Genomic DNA, 19,478 nt, shown 5'->3' on the forward strand with positions numbered 1-19,478 from the left:
GTTATTTGCATTTTAATGCGCACAGCTGCTCCAGCGAAGGAGCGTCCTGGCGCAGGGAAAGGTAAACACAACACAACACTAAGTCCAGTAACAAAAAAGCAGAACATAAAAAGCAAGGAACATTTAAAACAGGAAGGTTTTCAGAGCCCTACGAAAAGATATTAAGTCATTCGAGAGGCGGATTTCCAAGGGGAGCGCATTCCAGAGGGTTGCAGCTTTCACGCGGAAGGAGCGACCCCCCATCCGACTAAGTCTAAAACGGGGGACGACCACCAAGGACTGTCCAAGGGATCGTAGTGAGCGGGTAGGAACGTAGGGAGAGATCAGTGTATTGAGTATCCCGGGTGCCAACTCTCTCAGAATTTTAAAAACCAGGCAAAGAGCCTTGAATTGGATACGCTTGCTTATCGGGAGCCAGTGCAGGGACCGCAGAGTGTTAGAGGTAGGGCAGGTTCGAGGCAGACCAACCACCGCCCTAGCCGCCGCGCTCTGGACTCGCTGTAAACGAAGAATCTCGGCTTGGTTCGCTCCTAAAAGGAGTGAGCTGGCGTAGTCCAGCCGCGAGATGATCATTGCTTGAATGACCAGCTGTCTTGTAGGAGCATCAAAGAATCGCAGCAGGGGTCTTAGCCCGCGTAATACTCCAAAACAGCAGGCCGCCACTCTCTTCGTGTGAGTCACAAAGCTTAGCGTGTGGTCAAGCCATACTCCCAAATTCCTGAGTTCCAGGACAGGGGCCGGCGCTGATCCCAGCTCCGGAGGCCACCATTCGTCCCCCCAGTGGTCCGCTTCCCTTCCAACGATCATCACCTCAGTTTTTGTCGCGTTCAGCTGGAGACAGTTGTTATTCATCCAGCTGGCCACCTCTCTCAGTCCACTTCGGAACCTGAGGGCATCCTGCTTGGCATCCCCGCTGATCGTAACCGCCAACTGAGTGTCATCAGCATAGGAGACCATGGTTAGGCCCCATTGCCTGACGACCTCAGCCAGCGGCTGCACGTACAGATTAAAAAGCGTGGGACTCAGCGAGGAGCCCTGAGGGACCCCCAGGTCCAAAGGATGGTACTTGGACTGAAATGGAGGGGTGGCAACGCAGAAGGAGCGATCACTGAGGAAGGAGCGGAACCACTGCAGAGCTGAACCACAAATGCCAATGTCCTGCAGACGGTGTAGCAAGATGCGGTGGGAAACCGTGTCAAAGGCAGCGCTCAGGTCTAGTAAAATAAGCGCTGCCGTTTGACCTGCATCGAGCACACTCCGCAAATGCTCAACCATTGCCAGAAGGGCCGTCTCAGTGCTGTGGCCAGCACGAAACCCATTCTGCGTGGGATCCAGGACATTCACTAGGGTCATATGCTCCGTGAGGGCCAGATTTACATGGGCCTCCATAACCTTGGCCGGCCAAGGGAGCAAAGATATTGGGCGGTAGTTTTCTGGTCTCGACGGATCCAAAGATGGTTTTTTTAGGATCGGGGAAACCACCGCTTGCTTCCATTTGGCAGGGACCAGGCCAGAGGTCAGGGAGAGGTTAATCAGAGAGCACACTGCTGTGCGTCCCTGAAAAGCAACGTCCCTGAAAAGAGCAGATCTTACCGGGTCTGCCGGCGATCCAGACTTGACTCGCAGGGCCCACTTAGCAAACTCCTCATTAGAGATGGTAGGAAGGGAGTGCAGCGATGGACAGCTGCTAGAGCCGCTCCAGGGAATCACTGGTGACAGTGTGCTCGGAAACGCCTGGTAGATTTTCCTGACTTTGTCCAGAAAGAAGGTGGCTAGGGCTTCACAGTGGGCGGTGGAACTGTCCGACTGTGGGGGAACTCTCTTTGCCATCAGATCTTTTATGGTTTTGAAGATGGTTTTGGTCGGGTTGGGGCTATTTCTGAATTCGGCTGCGTAAAACGCCGCCCGGGCCCTACATATAGCTCGATGGTAAAGCTTAACTAAGGCCAGGTAGACGGATTTCTTGTCGGCATCGTACGACTTACGCCACTCCCTTTCAAGTTGTGGGTTAATTCTTGCTAAGCAGCACAGGCATTGCCATATGCCTGACCCATGTTGCTGTGTTACTTGTGAGGAATATCAAAGACTCACAAAGAATCTTGCAGCTAGTGAGTTGAGTGCGTTGACTAGGCTAGTGGCACAGAAAGGATTGTCTGGAGAGTAAAAACATTTGACCGGACATAACATTGCCCAGTATCCCTACATGTAAGACAATTTGGCCAGTTTATGTCAACCCCAAGTTCAACCAGGTAAAGTGGACCAGGATGTGATACACTGTGACTGTTCAACTGAACTCCTTAAGCCAAGATTATTCTATGCAACAATTGTTCACAATGCAGCAGTGAAATTATCTCAGTGGATATATACCTAATTTTGTAATTCCAGAGTAAGTAGAGAAACATCATCATTATCTTAGTGAAGAGGCAAAATGCATGGACAAATGCAGAAAATATAGACATTAATGATATAACCCATAAAGTCCCTCCCGCCCCTCCACACAAGATGTACGTGAAATAACACAGTGATTTGTGTAACCTCACCCGAGGATCCAAAACAAGCCGTCAGCTGCATCTGTCTGTACCAGATATCAGGTCTTGAGGAAACTGCTCCAAATGTCTTCAAATTTACCCATCTGATTATTCAATTTCTCTTTAACTTACTCATGTGTTGCCATTTGGAACATTTTGTTAAAGCAGGTAGCAGTATTTAGTGTTTTCCTTAACTTTAATATCCCTGTTTTAGCCACTGCCAAAGGAGTTGAGAACCACCTACAGCGTTGGTATATGACTTAAGGAAAGCCTGATCTATTGTGGAACAGAACAGTCCCTGCATCCAAACGAACCCAGTCAACAAGTCAGATTTTATTCTGTCTTACATCTCCACCAAGCAGCTTTTCAGCTTCCCTAATTTCCAGCAAATGTATACGATATTGCAATCTACCTTAGTTTTATTTATTAGTTTTTAAGACATCTGTTTACTGAATTTATACATACAGAACATTTCAGTTTTTAAGGTAACCTTCACAACATTAATGCCAATCCGTGCTTCCACAGTACATAGTCGTTACAGCCAACTTTCAATCGCATTACAGCTTACCTACCCACTGAACTTTGTCCACTGCACATCTCCCCTCATCTTCCATCCCTCTGCTCAGCCCACCCCACATTGGCTACAAGTTAGTTATCAGGGCCTGCCAATACCAAATGGATAACACCACCCACCCCACACTTTGGAATGTTTCCATGGGTATCCCATTGGTTAATACTCCTATAATTCTGCTATCGAGAAGTAGTCCTTTCCTCGCAGTCAGTCCATGTGGTCGGGGACTGATCAAGTTCCCCAGTGTCTGGCGGTATTTCTCTTGCCAGTCACACACCCTATCCTGATGAGAAGTTTCTGTCTCTGCATGTTGTCCCACTCCAGGAATACCCCTAATATGCCCGTCAGAAGGCTACATTCAAAAGGTAAGCCCACCACATCTTCCAGCATGTTTAGGATTTCAGGCCAATAAGCCTGTATGACATTACATTCCCAGGTCACATGAATGCTGTTTTACATCTGAGGCAACTGGGACTAAAGCCTCTCCCCATCCTCCGAAACCTGTTGGGGTTCTAAAATATCCTGTGAAAGTAAGCCTCAGATGAGATGGTATCACCAGCATTCTTGCTACCATCTTACATTCAACCCAGTTTTTTAATTCCCCCATTTCCCCTTTTCGACATGGGGGCAGGGACATTAATTACCAAGGATTTGTATAGGCATATGTCCTGCTTCACCCTAGCCTTTCCATGGTGATCTTGGACTCCAACAGGTTGATTTCTGGGATAGGCTTATACTGTCACTTAGAGTCGTCCAATTTGTGTTTTAGTTGTAGATAAAGAACTGGTATTTATGTCATTGATATTCAATTGTTAACTTTTCGAAGGATAACAAGGCTTCTCTTGTTGATTCAAGATACCACCCCATCCACCGTAGTGTCATGTGCCAACATTTATTTGGAATTTATGTTATTTGGAGAGTGGCACCCAGGATCAGATCTTCATACATCAATAACCAGAGTGTTGTGCCATCCTATATGATCCCTTTGAGTCTCACTGCTGGATTATTTCTGTCTCCGAAAATCCACTCGTTGAGTCTATGCAAAGTCTATCGGGAATTTGGCAATCAGAAAGCAACCTCTGACTGCGAGTTGCCCATGAATCCCAAAGTTCATGGGCAACTTGCCTTGTTTTTATCTTCACAGTTTTTGTCAGTTTTTGGTAGGGGCGACCCCTTCCAGTAGCCGCAAATTATTGGATGTGCCTAAGCATATGGTGCCTTCCAGAAGGAGTCCCAGAGGTGGAAACAGCCCTGAGGCAAAAACCGCCTTATGGGAGCAATCACTGATAGTATGAAACCAAGGTAGAACACAACCAGGCAGGGACGAGCTGGAAACGCAGAAAAAATGAGAGAATCTAACTTGCAGGAACACAGGGCGAAACAGGAGGGAGGAAACAAACCCACAGGAATGAAGAAGAGCTGAGATGCAAGGCAGAAAAGAAAATTTGCCCTTATATAATACTAGAGCAGGAAGTACCTCCCAGGATGTTGCTAGTCACCATGATGAATTTGGAAAAAGAGATCAATTGATGAGGACCTGCCATCTTGGATTTGGGTTCCTTAATACCCACAATTCCTACCCAGAGAATTCAAAGAAGAAGGACCAAGAAGAACATGAACACTGACGGTATACAACCAGCTGACTCCACCATGGAGAGGAATCGAGGCACGAATATACTGGTGGTCTGTCCACTGTAAGGTAAGTGTTTTAGTGAGCAAATGCAACAGATCGCCAACATCTACCCCCTATCTGAATGCCCTGCAACCCTCCAGTCCCAGAGCAGAGGGAGGGTTGCTGCCAGGTGGGACACCAACGCAACATTCTGAGCATTTGTACTGCCCAGTAGCATAGTGTAATATCTACTGCACTAATTCCTCCATCATATGGGGATTTCATATTGCAGTCTTGAAAAACATTTTCACTGGATCCTTAATAGGTATTTCTGTAATACACATAATATCTGAGGGATTGTTACCATTTTAAGCAATGCACTCCTGCCCAACTTATTTAGAGGTACCTTACTCCATATCGGCATGTGATCTTGGGGACAATATTTGCCAGATGGGATCTGGGGATATCCTCATACCTAAATACTTAAAGGGTCCGTTTTGTCATTGGAGCATGGAGGACCCTGGATACTGTTTAAACAACTGGGGAGACAGTGGAAACTTCCTAATTACAGCACCTAACTCAAATTCCTCCAAGGTATTTTTATGGGAAAAGAAAAACAAGCCCTAGATAGTTTGTGTGGGCAAGATGTGTGCACACTGATTAACACCCACTGTCACAGTGTAGGTTCAATCAAGAACTTGGTGAATTAATACAAAAGAGCAAAGGTGCACCACATAAATCTAAAGGTCTGATATCAATAGTCATAGACGTAAGTTTCTTATAGTTGTGATTTTCTTTATTCCAAAAAACAGGACAGGTGTACAATCAAAACACGATTGCTTGCAGCCGACGCGTTTTGTCCTCATAGGACTTCTTCAGGGCAAAGTTCTTAGAAGATGTGCATATCCAAAGAAGGATTTTCTCAATGAAGGTGCGTGTCCAGACGGTCTTTAGATGCAATATATTAAGAAGCCAATGGGTTGTCTATATATGCAGTATTAGAATCACTGTATGTTTTCAAAATATTTAAAATTCTGCAAGTATACCTTACTAGGTGTGATTCTGGAAATATTGGAGGAGGATGAACTGAAGGAAAGATATTCCATCAGGGTAGACTCTTGATAAAGTCTATAAGGTCTAACATCCTCCTCCCTGATACCGCATCGCGTAGTGGTTCGACTTCCTTCCTGGACCCAGGGCCTGGATACTGCATTGGGTAGTCATCACCAATGGAAAAATGGCCAATTTGCTTCAGTTCACTTTGAGGCCAGGGGCTTTTCTATACACCTCCAAAATTCATATCAATCTAGGGACGGAGAGGTTGGGTTTCTGGACACACAAAAGGAAATCGTCGGCATAAAAGATAAATATGATCTTCCACCCCATCCCCCCAGTCCAGTCCCCACACCTGGTGTCCCATCTAATCCATTCAGCAAGGGGTTCTACAACTACAATAAAAAGAAAGTGGGAAAGTGGTCAGCGCTGACTGGTTCCAAGCATTATAAAGAAAAGCCCAGATGTTGCTCCATTGACCCTCACTGTCGCCCTGGGGGATTGATATAGCAAATTCACAAAGTTCCGGAAGTAGGCAGTGGTGGTGGGGGGATATAAAAAGAATACAAACAAACAAACATTTAAAAATTGAAAAAGAAAATAAGTTTACCTTAGTCTGCAGCACGTCCAGGCGCCGGCTCCAGACTCCACCAACGCGAGGTCCCACCGCTCCCACTGGTCCGTATCCAATCCAGACGCTGCTCTCATAATCTTAAGCAGCACGAGTGAAGCACAACCCAGCTGTCAAAGATAGCTGGGTTGGAGAGTTTGAACTGCACGTGTTGGTTTGGCTTTAGCACATGCACAATTCATATTGAAAGGGACACTCGTCATTGCTGCTGACAGCAATGGCGCACTTGCACTGCTATGTCTTCTCCATTAGGCAGAAAGCTGAAAAATTACAAAGGTAATAAAATCCTTTTTTTATTGTTCCTGCTTTCTGTGCAGCAGTGTGAGTTGGCAGTGGTCCCCCTCTCATATAGAGGAATCACTACCGGAAGTAGGGACCAAACTGTATCCTCTCCAACAAGGCATGGAAGATTGGCCTTCAACTGAATCATAGACTTTTTTTAAGTCAGGTTATAGCAGAGTGGGGGGCTCCGACACCCACCCCAGTGTTGCCAAAGTGAGACAATGAATACAGCATTGCTGCCAAATTTTCAGATTGCTTATGAGCAACATAGGTTTTTAGTGTTCATGAGTGGCATTCCACTGTTCAGTGTGTGACACTTTGAGTGAAACTTTTTAACAAGTAAATCAAGGCAATGACCAGTATTTAAATTTTCTGTTACTGTATACAGACATATCACAAAGCGACAAACAAGCACCTAAAACAACCCACAGCTGTTGCCATTGCAAATGCTTGTTATCAGTATTAGCTAAACGAGTAATAATGATTTAATGGTAAACAATTAGAACTGAAAATATATCACTACTGAAAATAGGGACTTAGAATTAAGCATTACTGAGGTCTGTGGAAGGGGTATTCGTCATCAAAGTGTCTTAGCCACTCATGTTCTCTCATTCCCACCAATTTCTTCTGCTTCTCTCATTCTGTTAACCTTATTTTTCTGAGATCTTCCATCTAGGTACCTTACACATCATCTCTCCGTCTTCTTCACCACTGTCATTTTAATCTATCTTTCTGCATGTACTTTCTTGCGTCACATTGACACACATACAGACACACACACAAACAAACACACTCTCCTGCTTGCTCCACCGGCGAATAGAGTATTTTCTTTTCCTTATACTGTTGTTGTCAGCAGCTGTATAATTCTTTGACACAGTTCCACATAAAATGGTAATTGCTGTTGGTACATGTGTGACATTTAGTATGAATAAGCATTTAGTCGAAACAGCTTTATGACCCACCAACAGACAGACACTGTGGGAAACTCTTACTGACTTCAGACTCTCAGTCATGTCCCAAATTGGGCATCCATCCACAATCTTACCTTACCAAGACACCAAGGGGCACATTTTCTAAACTGTCACCAGACATAGTTCAGCAGTCTAAAATGCTGTGCTGCGTTGCGTGACACAGAGGGAGCGGGAGAGCGCCATATCTACTGAGATATGGCACTCTCCTCGCCTCTCACTAGCTTCATTGCCGAATTTTATTAATGTGTGCCACGCACACACCTTTGTGCCATAGTGTAAGAGTGTATGTGTGAGTCTAGCATAGGGTTTGTACTGTAAGGGTTCCTTTCCAGTGCAAAATACTATGCCTAGACAACCTCTAAAACTTTTCCTAGTTTGTATGTACAGTGCACCATACATGTAAAGTTGGAAAACACCTGGTATCAAACGTGCTATTTTTTTTACACAAAACCCTTTTTCATCAAAAAGAAAAGGCAACTGCATGGGAAAGCCCCTGTAATTCCCCCTTGACTCTGAGTAACGTAAAGCAGCGTTTTGCACTACTTTGCGTTATGTTAGGTCAATTTCCAGCGCAAAAAGTCAATCAATCAATCAATCATTACATTTATAGCGCGCACTACATACTCATGAGGGTCTCAAGGCGCGAGGGGAGAGGGGGCACTACTGGTCGAAGAGCCAGGTCTTGAGCAGTCTTCTGAATGCCAGTAGGTCGTGAGTCTTTCGTAGATTGGTTGGGAGAGTGTTCCAAGTCTTGGCTGCGAGGTAGGAGAAGGATCTTCCTCCGGCCGTGGTTTTCCGTATCCGAGGGACCGTGGCGAGGGCGAGGTTGGCTGAGCGGAGGCTTCGGGTGGGGGTGTTGAAGCTGAGTCGGTTGTTGAGGTAGGTGGGTCCGGTGTGGTGTAGTGCTTTGTGTGCGTGGATGAGGAACTTGAAGGTGATCCTCTTGTTGACGGGGAGCCAGTGCAGGCCTCTCAGGTGGGGTGTGATGTGGCTGCGGCGGGGGACGTCGAGGATAATTCGAGCCGAGGCGTTCTGAATTCGTTGTAGTCATCTCAGGAGCTTGTTTGTAGTTCCTGAGTAGAGGGCGTTCCCCTAGTCTAGTCTGCTGGTGATGAGCGCCTGGGTGACGGTCTTTCTAGTGTCGGTGGGGATCCATTTGAAGATTCTGCGGAGCATTCGGAGGGTGTTGAAGCAGGACACGGAGATGGCGTTGACTTACCTGGTCATGGAGAGGGTGGAGTCGAGGATGACCCCCAGGTTGCGTGCGTGGTCTGTGGGTTACGGGGCTGCGCCTAGCGATGTGGGCCACCAGGAGTCGTCCCAGGCTGAGGGGGTGGGTCCGAGGATGAGGACCCCGTTTTTGTCTGAGTTCAGCTTCAGTCTGCTGTCCTTCATCCAGTCGGCTATGGCCTTCATTCCTATGTGGAGGTTGGCTTTGGCGGTGTGGGGGTCTTCGGTGAGGGATATGAACAGCTGGGAGTCGTCGGCGTAGGAGATGACGTTGAGGTTATGTTGTCATGCGACGTGGGCGAGTGGTGCCATGTAGATATTGAACAGCGTCAGGCTGAGGGAGGATCCCTGTGGGACGCCACAGATGATCTTGGTGGATTTCGAGCGAAAGGGTGGGAGGCGGACGCTCTGGATTCTGCCGGAGAGGAAGGATGTGGTCCAGGCCAGGGCCTTCTCTTGAATTCCGGCGTCATGGAGGCGTGCTGATAGGGTGTGGTGGCAGACTGTGTCAAAGGCTACTGATAGGTCCAGGAGGATGAGGGCGGCTGTTTCTCCTTTGTCCATCAGGATCCTGATGTCGTCAGTGGCGGCGATAAGGGCGGTCTCGGTGCTTTGGTTGCTGCGAAAACCGGATTGGGAGGGGTACGGAATGTTGTTGTCTTCGAGGTAGCGGGTTAGATGTTTGTTGACGACCTTCTCTGTCACTTTTGCCGGGAACGGGAACAGGGAGACGGGCCGGAAGTTCTTGAGGTCCTTGGGGTCCGCCTTGGGCTTCTTCAGAAGGGCGTTGATCTCGGCGTGCTTCCAGCTTTCTGGGAAGGTTGCTGTCTCGAAGGAGCTGTTGATTGTTTTTCGGAGGCGGGGCGCAATGGTTGTGCTGGCTTTGTTGAAGACGTGGTGAGGGCAAGGGTCAGATGGGGATCCGGAGTAGATGGAGTTCATGGTTTTGATGGTGTCTTCGTCGCTGACGTTGCACCTGGCGGTCAGGCGGCTGGTGCGGGTGATGTATGCAAAGGTGGTGGACTCGGTGGTGAGTGCTGGGGGGTCGGAGTTGAGGCTGTCGTGGATGTCGGTGATCTTGCTATGAAAGAAGGTAGCCAGGGAGTCGCACAGGTCTTGTGATGGTGGGATGTCGTTGGTGTTGGAGCTGGGGTTGGAGAGTTCTTTCACGATGTTGAAGAGCTCATTGGTGTTGTGCGCGTTTTTGTCTAGGCGGTCTTTGAAGGCGGTCCTCTTGGTGGTCCTGATGAGTTGGTGGTGCCTGCGGGTGGCGCTTTTGAGGGCTGTGTGGCTGTCTGGTGTTCGGTCGTGGAGCCATTTCTTCTCCAGTTTCTGACAGGTGTGCTTGGGGATCCGGAGGTCTTCGGTGAACCAGGTGGCTTTCTTGTCTGTGTGGCTGGTTTTGGCGATCTTGAGAGGGGCGAAGGTGTTGGCGCAGTCATTGATCCACTGTGTGAGGTTGGTTGCGGCGGTTTCTGGGTCGATGGGGTCGGTAGGTGGTCTCCGGGCGAGGGTGGTCGTTAGTTGGTCCTCGGTGACCTTGCCCCAGCAGCAGCTCGGCAGCTGTTGGATGCGTCGGTGTGTGGTGGGTTTCCTGAAGGAGAAGTGGACACATCTGTGGCCGCTCCAGTGGGGTTCGGAGGTGTAGTTGAAGGAGACATGGGGACTTGTGGAGAAGTTGGGGTCAAGTGTGTGTCCAGCGGCGTGGGTGGGTGTTATCACGAGCTGTTTGAGTCCGAGGATGGCTAGGTTGTCGATCAGGGTGGTGGAGTTGGCGTCGTTGTTGTTCTCGAGGTGGAAGTTCAGGTCCCCAAGGAGGATGTAGTCCGTGGAGGCGAGGGCGTGGGTGCTGATGAGGTCGGTGATGGGGTCGCTGAACTGTGGTCGAGGTCCGGGGGGTCTGTAGATGAGTGATCCTCTGAGGGTCGTGTTGGGGTTGGTGTGAATCTGGATGTGCACGTGCTCGGCGGTGGTGATGATGTCGTCAGTGTTGGTTGAGATTCTGATGGAGTCTTTGTGGACGATGGCGATTCCGCCTCTCACTCCGTTGGTGTGGTCTCTGCGGGAGATCTTGTAGCCCTGTGGGATGGCTATGGTGATGTCTGGTGCTGAGGTGGTGTTCAGCCAGGTCTCCGTTAGGAAGGCGACGTCGGGGTCGGTGGAGTCTAGGAGGTCCCAGAGTTTGATGGCGTGTTTGCGAGCGGAGCGAGTGTTGAGGAAGATGCAGCAGAGGTGGTTGGGTTCTCTGGTAGCTGGTTTGGTGGGTTGGATGCTGGTGAGTCTGCAGTTCCGGCAGGCCAAGGGCCCTTGGGTGTGTTTCGGGGAGGCTCGGTAGCAGGGGTGGTCTCGCCCGGTATTGAGTGCGTGGAGGGTGTTGGAGTCGTAGGGTAGTCTGGTGTTGCGAGTGGCGCGGGGTCCAGGGGTTCTGGCACTGGGCGCGGTGTAGGCTCAGACGGGCTTGCCTTTGTCGCACCTTTGGCGCACGTCCGCTGCGCTTCCACGCGGAGCCCTCCATAAGAGGCGAAGTGGGAGGGAGGAGCCGCTGGGAGGCGGGAGCGGGCGGCCAATGGGCGAGGGCAGTGGGCACAGAAGGCAAAAAGGGGGCGGGCCGCAGGGGAGCAGTGGCGGAAGTGGGGAATGGGGGGGCACAGAGGGCAAGGGCAAAAACGAGCCGCAAACAGAGGGAAAAAAACACAAAATATGCAGCCAGGAATGGGGGAGAACAGAGCAACAAACCAAAAAACAACAGCACAAGGGCAAAAACAAGCGTCAAACAGAGGGGAGAAAAAACACAAATTATGCAGCCAGAAATGGTGGAGAACAGAGCAACAAACCAAAGAACAACAGCACAGGGGCCAGGGGCTCACCAGCGGCGAACCCTTGGCAGCAGCAGCAGAGGGGCAGTCACGGGCCACCAGGGGGAGCCGTGCAGCGTGGGGAGCGACCAGAGGTCAGGTCACACTCACTGCCACACGGCGCCCTCCATAAGAGGCCAAGTGGGAGGGAGGAGCAGCTGGGAGGCGGGAGCGGGGCGGCCAATGGGCGAGGGCAGTGAGCACTGAAGGCAAAAAGGGGGCGGGCCGCAGGGGAGCAGCGGCGGGAAGCGGGGAGCGGGGGTGCACAGAGGGCAAGGGCGAAAACGAGCGGCAAACAGAGGGAAGAAAAACACAAAATATGCAGCCAGGAATGGGGGAGAACAGAGCAACAAACCAAAAAACAACAGCACAAGTGCAAAAACGAGCGTCAAACAGAGGGGAGAAAAAACACAAATGAAAAGTAAATGATGAAAAAAAATGTGTGCTGCTTTGCATTATTTTTATAATGCAAACCCAGCACAAAATGTTAGTAAATCATCCCCTTAGAGACGACTCAGTGTGTACTTTATAGGGGGACACATGTTGCATGAAAAATTAACTACAGGAACATAGCATATGGAAAAAAAGTCTGTTAATAAGGAATTCATAATGAAGGAAACTGTTCAAAGTAAACAGGACTGTATCACTGAGGGGCTTATAATTTGTTCTGTGCATTATATGGAGAAGCTAATTATTGGATGTGCATATTGTTTTAACAACTTCATCGAACACTATTTGGAACTGTGAGAAGCTTTCACTGCCTTAATTATCAACTGCACTGCTCTCAAGAGTGCTCCATCACACACACACTCATAAATCATGAACTTATTCAGTCACCCAGAGGCAGGACAGGAATCACATACGGCAAGTACTACAGAAACACAAATTCTAGTACAAGCATATATTCACACGGAATACTACTAAATAACCCCCTTGTGTGACCTTTGCACTAGCATCAGTCTGTATCGTCTAATACCTCAAGTAATTATGCTTAGTAAAAAAGAAAGTGCTTGGTCTCACAAGTGCTTCATTATACATTTAGCGTCTCTGAGTGTCAAATTCCAATGAATTATATTGCTATGGCAAGTTATACCAACGTTACCCATGATATATAACCTCTGGCCAAAGCAGTATGAACTGAACAGGCCACCGCACTGTTTTCAGCAAATGTGTATACATAGTGGGCTTACACTTTATATCTGAAATGATAAGAGGCTACTATACTACTACCATACAACGTGACACTAATGTCATCTCTCTGCATTCCGCTAAGTTTGCCACAGTTTTTCTGAACTCATTCTAGTGGCAAAAAAAGCACCAGCCGGAGCAAGTTTTCTTCTATCAGGTCACAAGCAATCCAGTAACTGACCGCTTAATGACACCACTGCACTGGTTTTTAGGTCGAGCCTATAGCGGCATGGAGTGGAAGCTCCGTGGAAGCTCCGCACACTCGCAGACCATGTTTTTAATTGGCTCCTGTCATTGTCTTTCTTAAATGCTGCCGTCTGAATGATTATGAGGCTTGATAGTCCCTCCTTAGCAGTGTCAGGACTCACATACATGTGTATGCACCAGAGATGCCCCATGCCAAGTCCGGCAGATAGGAGATGCAAGATCAGGGTGCCGTGAGAAGCTCAGCAGCAGCACCTCAGGGCACAGCAGGAGCAGGCACTACTGCCACAGCAAGAAAAAAGAGCACTGGTTGCTTTTGTGACATGTAGCCAACCTTGATGATTGACTTGAAACGGGTGGACGCAGTGCGGTGATGCAGACAACAGAACAAAAATGTATTAGTCTAACCCCTGATGCGTGGTACTTGGCAGGGCTAATACAGTGTTTTGTACCTCTGGCTTTCATGTAGACGTTTTGATCTGAGTTGAACAAAATTTGCATCTTTGTCACTATTCTGTTTGGCAGAGCCTTTACTATGATTTTTGCCTTTATATTTATCAAAGAAGTTTGGCTATAGATGACACATTTCTCTGATTTTCATCAGTCTTCAATCAATCAAAGGCTTGTAAAGTGTGACAATTCAACTGTAGGGGTCTCAAGGCACATGGTTGTGGGGGGAGCTGCAGGTCCATCGAAATGCTGTGGTTCCGTCGAAGGGCCAGATCTTGAGGTCCTCCTGAATTGAGGCAAGGACGGTGATTGCCTGAGGTGTAGAGGCAGGATGTTCCAGGTCTTCGCTGCGAAGTAGGAGAAGGATCTTCTCCGGCTGTGGTCTTGCAGATATTTGGGATGGTATTTGGGATGGTAGCCAGGGTCAGTTAGGCAGAGCGGAGTTCTCTCTTGGGTATGTGGAATTTGAAGCAGTAGTTGAGGTATGCAGGTCCTGCATCGTGTAGGGCTTTATAGGCATGGGTGATTTTTTTGTTGACTAGGAGCCAGTGGAGTCCTCTTAGGTGTCTGGCAATGTGGTTGCGATGGGGTGTGTTGAGGATGAGTGTGACAGAGGAATTCTGGATGTTCTGCAGTTTCTTAAAGAGTTTCTGGGTGGTGCTGGCGTAGAGTGCATTGCCGTAGTCGATTCTGCTGCTCATGAGTAATAATAATAATAATCCACATTTATAAAGCGTAGAATCACCCGTAAGGGTCTTTAGGCACTGGGGGCCATCGGGAAGATTAAGCAAGCTATTGCCCAGAGTCACATGGTGCTGGGCTAATCTGCCGCCGGTGATCGAACCGTGATCCCCAGATTCCGGAGTCAGTCGCCCTACCTCTTCCCTGAGTGGGTGGGTGACTGTCTTTCTGGACTCAATGGGGGTCCATTTTAAGATCCTTTGAAGCAGGCGTAGCGTGCGGAAGCAGGGTGATGAGACAGTATTGACCTGACGTATCATGGTGAGCAAGGAGTTGAGGATGATGCTGAGGTTCTCCATGTGGTCTATGAGTGTGAGGGAGGTTCTAAGTGCTGCAGGCCACCAGGAGTCATCCTAGGTGGAGGATGTGGAGCTCATGATGAGCACTTTGGTCTTCTCTGAGTTGAGTTTGAGGCAGCTGTTCCTCATCACAGCCATCGTCCTGTCATGAAAGTTGTTCTTGGCGACTGTTAGTTCGTTGGTGATGGAGAGAGGCAATGAGCAGCTGATCTCCGTGGGTTCTGAGAGGAATGGAGGTAGTCTGATTCTCTGTGTTCAATGGTAAGGAAGGAGTGGATCCATTCCAGGGCACTGTCGCAAATGCCGGCATCATAGAGTCTTGCGTATAGGTGCGGTGAGAGACGGAATGGAATGCGGCGAGAGGTCCAGAAGGATGAGGGCTGCAGTTTTGCATCAGTCGAGGAGGGTGCAGATGGCATTAGTGGCAACAAGGAGGGTGGTCTTGGTGCTGTGGTTGCTTCAGAAATCAGATTAGGAGAGGCGCAGGATGGGATTTGCTTCGATAAACACAGAAAGTTTGGCGTTGATGGCCTTCTCGATGACCTTGGCTGGGAAGGGGAGAAGCGAGTTAGGTCTGAGGTTCTTGAGGTCCTTCAAGTCGGGAGAGGGTTTCTTCAGCAAGGGGTTGATCCCTGCTTGTTTCCAGTCTTCTGGGTTGATGGGGCAGTTGATGGCGTGGCAGAGTTTGGGGGTGATGGTAATGCCTGCTCTTTTGAAAATGTGATGCGAGTAGGGGTCAGAGATGGCTCCGGAGTGGATGCTCCTCATGATCTTGAGGGTGTTGTCCTCTGTGAGAGGGTTCCAGCTGTGTAGAGTCTGTTGGGTTCCGGCGTCTTGGGTTGCAGTGGTTGCAGGTGGGGTCATGGGTATTGAGGCTGTCAATGCTGTCATATATATTTCCCTGATCTTGTAGTGGAAGTATGTGCCAAGGTTGTTGCAGAGGTCTTGGGAGGAGGGAATGTCTGGTGTGTCTGTGTTGGGTCTGGTGAATTCTTTGACCACAGTGAAAAGTTACATGCTGTTGAGTGTGTTTTTTTTCTTTTTTGGAAAACCTTTATTTGCAGAAAAAAGTACACCGCTATTCAGCCACACATCCCGGAGGCCAGGCAGCATTATAGCAATACTCAGAATCGTGCACAAAATCTTACACAGGAACATTCAGGTTTAATTTTCAAATAAGATGTCCTAGAACAATAAATAAACCAGATATCAAAAAAGAGGAAAAAAGGAAGAGAGGTGAGAAAGAGAAGAAACAAGAACAAAGAAACTAGGCTGAGGATAGGCGACATATTCTGGGCTCACATCACTGGGAGTGATCGGGGGTTACACACCCTATCTTTCAAACAATCCAATAAGTGGCAGCAATGCAGATGGGGAGTAATAGAGCAGGATAACAAGTATGGAACCACGGGAAGGGGGCACTATGGAGACAAACGGGCTTCGGGCGTCACCCCCTCGGGGGGTACACAGATGTCACCTCGATATGAGTTCCACGCTCCCCACACAGACCCCCACATTCTGGGCTTGCCTCTGGCCACATACACCGTCTTCTCACGGAGCATGCACCAGTCCATGCTGGTTTCCCACAGTCCGATCGTGGGGGGAGCAGGTGCTCCCCACCTCTGAGCAATGTCTCTCTTAGCTATCATGTTGCCCAGGGTGGCCCAGCGGGTCTGGGCAACGTTGTAGTAATTCGGGCCCCAAATATTGAGAAGACAGCGCCGGGCCTCCGCAGGTAAGGTCACACCAGTCACATCTCTCATCACCTCATGCACCCGGTTCCAGAATCGAGCCACCCCAGGACATTCCCAAATAATGTGCATGAAAGTCGCAAGCATGCCACATCCTCTCCGGCACATGCCATCCTGCGAAAGCCCCATGTGTATAAGCCTAGAGCCCGTGACATAGACCCTGTGGAGAATCTTCAGTTGAACGAGTCGAAGCCTTGCCGAGATGGCCACCTCCCTAGGGGAAGAAACCGCTGACTGCCACTCTTCGTCATCCACCTCAATCCCATCGTTCACCCAAAGCTCTCTCAATTTCACCAGCAAGTCAGTCCGCATGTTGATAAGCTTCTTATAAGTCAGGGAGATGGCACTGTCTGGCATGTGTCCGTCCAGCACTCTATCCTCCAGTGGAGACGATTCAGGTACTGCCTCCCCCACCGTTATACAGGACGAGAGAGCGTGGCGAAGCTGTGCATACCGGAAATATTCCGACGCACCCAATTGGAACTCGTCCTGTAGTGCCTCAAAAGATTTGACCACCCCACCGGCCATTACATCCCCCACCTTCGATATCCCAATAACATCCCACCTGTCAAACCCTTTGGTGTGCCACAGTTTCCCTAGCAGGTCGGAGTCATATAGCGGAGTGGCCATGGTGAGCCTGCCCTGCCAGCCCAGAGTTTTGGTAACCGCCCTCCACAGCCGTACCGCCGTCTTGGTGGGCCCCGTCAACTTCCGATCCAGAGACCTCGAATACAACGCTCTATAATAATTCCCATCATTCATAAGCCATCGGTCCATGGCGTAGCCAGGGCCGACTGCTGGGCCGTAGAGGCCGTGATTGACTGCTGCCAGCTGGGACGCCCAGTAGTAGCGACGCATATCGGGTAAGGCGATGCCACCGTCGTACCACGGTATGGTCAATTTCGTCAGGGATATCCGTGGCCTACCGTCCCACAATAAAGTGCGCTGCAAGTTCTCGATCTCCCCAAAGTATTTAGCGGGCACCGGATCCTGAGTATTCTGCAGCGCGTAGAGGAACCGCGGCAAAGACATCATTTTAAACAATGCCGCCCTGCCTAGTAAGGAAATCGGTAACTTCTTCCAACCCTCCACGTCTCGACGCAGCCTCCCCAAAGGAGGAAGCAAGTTGTGTGTGTACCGCGCCCGGGGATCCTTTGATACATAGATACCCAGATACTTAAAGCAACCTGTATTGTACAGCCGGGGGAAGGCGCGGAGTATCACCACACAGCGTGTAGAGAGAGGATTTGGACCAGTTAATAACCAGGCCCGAGTAGCCACCGAAGGTGCCCAGCAGGTCAAACACCACTATAAGGGAGCGGCAAGGGGAGGTGAGATACAAGAGGATATCGTCGGCATAGAGCGACACCCGGTCCTCAAATCCCGGAGACCACGTAATCCCTGCGACATCAGGATGAACCCGGATCCACGCCGCCAACGGTTCAAGCGCCAACGCGAATAGGAGAGGCGACAGCGGGCATCCCTGTCTGGTGCCTCTGCGTAACGCGAAGGAGGCAGACACTCGGCCATTCACAGTTACATTAGCTAACGGGGCAGAGTAGAGAAGCCGGACCCAGCCGATGTAGGCGGGTCCGAGCCCAAGCTTGGCAAGCACGGCCCACAGGTAATTCCACTCCAGAGAGTCAAAAGCCATGGTGGCGTCAAGCGAAGCAAGTACCGCAGGTTCAGTAAGCAGCTGCGCCCGCGCCATGACCGCGTGGAGCCTGCGAAGATTGAGGGCCGTGTTGCGGTGTGGTATGAATCCTGACTGATCCGGATGAACCAGATCCGAAATCACCCCCACCAGACGGTTAGCTAGTAGTTTAGCCAGAATTTTGGGCTCGGCGTTCAGCAGAGAGATGGGCCTATAGGAGCGGCATAGGTCACGTGGCTTCCCCTCCTTGTGTATGACCACTATGGTGGCAAGTCTTTGGTCGAGCGGGAGCTCACCAGCCTCGCGGGCTTCGAGGAACATGTCTAGCAGGGGCGCGGCCACCGTATCGGCCTTAAGCTTGTACAATTCCACAGGAATGCCGTTGGGCCCCGGCGCTTTGCCGGAGCGCAACGACCGGATCGCCAGCGCCACCTCATCGACCGCTATATCCCGGTCCATGTCTTCCCGCTCGGCATCTGATTGACAGGGAAGCTCGATGCCCTCCAAAAAGGAGGCCGAAGCAGATTCCGGTAGGGAAGCCACAGACGTATAAACCGCCTCAAAGTATTCCGCAAACGACCCAACAATGGCGGCCGGGTCCGTCACGACCAGGCCGTCCTCGCCCAGTATCTCTGGAACCACTCGAGAGGCAAGTTCTCTCCTATCCAGCCACCCCAGAAGTTTGCCGGCCTTGTCCCCAGAGTCATATATCCTGCCTTGCTGCTCCCTGCTCACCGCCTTCGCCGCGTCAGTGGCAGTGGCCCTAAGTTCCGTTTGTTTCAGGGAAAGGGCATGGAGCAGGTCCGGAGTCGGCCCCAAGGCCAGCTGGTAATTCAAATCAAAAATTTCAGACTCCAACCGCACCATGTCCTCGTCCCGTCGCCTACGCGCTTCCGCAATCAAAGAGAAGGCCTCGCCGCGGAGTACGGTTTTAAAGGCCTCCCAAAGGGAGACAGCCGAGTCAACCGAACCAGAGTTGTCGGCGAAGTACCTCTCTATAGATTTAGCTAGGAGGTCCCGGGTCTTTGGATTACGAAAGTACCAGGGGTTGATAGGGGGTACCCTCGATGTCGCGATAATGTGAAAATCAAAGGACACCCAAACCGGGGAGTGATCCGAGATGCCCCTGGCCATCAGGCGAGCAGTGGAAACCGACTGTGCCTGGGCCGCAGGGGTTAGGACATAGTCAATACGAGAAAGGCTACCGTGGGCACCCGAATGGAAAGTATACTGTCGCAGGGCGGGGTGCAGTAGGCGCCAGCAGTCAATCAGCCCCATGGAGCCAATAAAGTCCGGGAGCCAGGACTGTGAAATACGTAGGTCTCTGGATGGGAAGCAATCTAGGTCCCCCGATACCACTGAGTTAAAGTCCCCCCCCAGGATCAACAAGCCATCAGGGAGATTCAAAATGGCGCCACCCAGGTCCTGAAAAGTAGTCGCCTGTAGCCCCGGGGGGAT

At 50.0% G+C, this 19,478-nt stretch overlaps 1 protein-coding gene across 1 annotated transcript in view; it reads left to right on the forward strand.

The window, feature by feature from the left end:
- The window catches only part of LOC147726408 (UDP-glycosyltransferase 3A1-like), a 446,431-nt gene that overhangs the window by 47,297 nt on the left and 379,656 nt on the right, over positions 1-19,478 (forward strand). The window lies entirely within an intron of this gene.

This window comes from Lissotriton vulgaris, chromosome 3_1 (assembly GCF_964263255.1).
Source record: "Lissotriton vulgaris chromosome 3_1, aLisVul1.2, whole genome shotgun sequence".
Taxonomy (NCBI): domain Eukaryota; kingdom Metazoa; phylum Chordata; class Amphibia; order Caudata; family Salamandridae; genus Lissotriton; species Lissotriton vulgaris.